We start from the raw sequence: 2,023 nt of genomic DNA on the forward strand, positions 1-2,023 counted from the left end.
TCTATTATACTTTGCTCATACTCTGCTCATGCGTTATTCAGACTCTGCTGGTATTAGATGCATGCACCTATTGAAAAGCCAGTAATAATAGTCAAAACTAGCATACCTTCCATATAATAAATATATAGAGGTTATAGAGATTAAAGGTTATAGAGGCTTTAGAGGTTATAGAAGCTATCACAGAATTCTCTGGATTGTTATCAATATCATATAATAAACTTAACTACACTAATCCACTAATCTAAGCATAGAAGATCTCTTCATGGGGCGAGATAGCAACGGCTGCATCATACAAGAATGATAGCTTATACAAAATGGATAGTTTAGAAATTAATCGTGTTACAATCACCAGCTTAGGAAGGGGTCGGCATTAGGCTTGATGTCAGGCACTGAGAGTCCTGAATCGGGGTACTATTCGAAGTTTGAAACATCTCCCAAGCTCTTGACACTTGGAATATATGGGGGTTTGATTTTATGCTTGATCAGATCGTCCCAACTGAATGCACTGAACCATCTATGATTTTTAATGTCATTGACGCCTATATAACAAAACTATGTACCATTCTTCAGATTTCCATACCTTTTTGACAGATCAGCGATAAGCAAGTGCCGAATCAGGGATTTAGCATCTTTGGCTTCTCTTTCGAATGAGGAAGGGAAAGAGACTTTTCCTTTCAGGATATTCTTGTAGATTCTCATGGCGTCATCGTCACTGAACGGGTCAATTCCTGCATGCATTTCGTAAATCAGTATGCCGAGAGTCCACCAATCGACAGCCTTGCCGTGTCCTTGATTGAGAATGACTTCAGGAGCAATGTACTCCGGAGTTCCGCAAATGGTGAACGTTCTTCCTTAGTTGAGGATCTTGGCGAAACCAAAATCAGTGAGTCTCAAAAAACCGTCATTTCCGATCAATAAATTTTCAGGTTTGAGATCCCTAAATATAATATTTTTTCCATGCAAATATTCGAAGCAAGAGGTGACAGTGGCCGCATAAAATCTAATTTATCAAAGATATACCTGCAATGTTCGGTCGGCAAGAGCAAGGATTCCACCTCTACCTGCTTGAAATTTCTGAGGTAGTTGAAGAACTCCCCTCCGTTGATGAGTTCGAGCACGAGATAGAGGTATTTGGAATCTTGAGCGAGCCCTTCAAAGTTGACAATGAATGGATGGGAGATCTGAGAGTGGATGAAATTCTCATTATAGACGTGATCAATCTGCTGGGACTTGATGATCTAATTCTTTTTGAGGAGCTTCAGGGCAACGAACTTTCCAGTTTTCTTGTTCTTGGCCAGTTTGACTTTTCCAAAGCCGCCTACATCTAATCAAAGGTGTACCTCTTCCAAGAGTCCTCATAATCTCATAGTCCTCCACTTTCATCTTCTTAATGGTCGGAGTTTAGACTTTCTTCATCGAAATTATTTAAATATATATTCGAAGTATTCGGAATTGAAAGATAAATATAAAAATTAAACGCACCAAACTAATTCTAAAATTTATATAAAAAATATTGCATCCTTCAAAGTGCAATATAAATAATATTTTTAATTGATTTTATACTGCGTACGTATTTACAATATGCCAATCGAATACAAACTAGGGCAAATCTTCGGTCTCAGTACTCTCATAAGCAAATCTGTCCTAAAAAGCACTTTATTCTGTTATTCTGCCCCGCATTTCGAAGCTGGAGCCAATAATGTCATGCAGCCAAACCAAACACATTGGAGAATGAAGATAGCGTCGATTGTAAATTTCGGTTTGAAATTATCGAGATACTGAGATACTAAGGTGGAGCACAGCTCTCAACTGTTTGATTTCAGGCCGTATAATCTTGCGACTGAAATAGGTCTTTCTAAGATGAAAGCTATTCTTTTAGTTTTTGAGATTATTCCCATTGATTTTCTCAGGCATTACCAGGCTTCTCATGCCTTACAATTACTGCTAGAATCAAAGGAAATAACCTCAATGGCCAAAGGAATGACTCGCTCGGGAAAGAACCAAACTGCTCAAATGAAATGAT

At 38.2% G+C, this 2,023-nt stretch overlaps 1 pseudogene; it reads right to left on the reverse strand.

Moving 5' to 3' along the window:
* Positions 1 to 345: 345 nt before the first annotated feature.
* LOC148298896 (cAMP-dependent protein kinase catalytic subunit alpha-like) lies at positions 346 to 1,383 on the reverse strand (annotated as a pseudogene).
* Positions 1,384 to 2,023: the final 640 nt, after the last annotated feature.

The sequence above is a fragment of the Brachycentrus maculatus genome, unplaced genomic scaffold, assembly GCF_059751285.1.
Source record: "Brachycentrus maculatus isolate JH-2025_06_01 unplaced genomic scaffold, ASM5975128v1 h1tg001519l, whole genome shotgun sequence".
Lineage (NCBI taxonomy): Eukaryota > Metazoa > Arthropoda > Insecta > Trichoptera > Brachycentridae > Brachycentrus > Brachycentrus maculatus.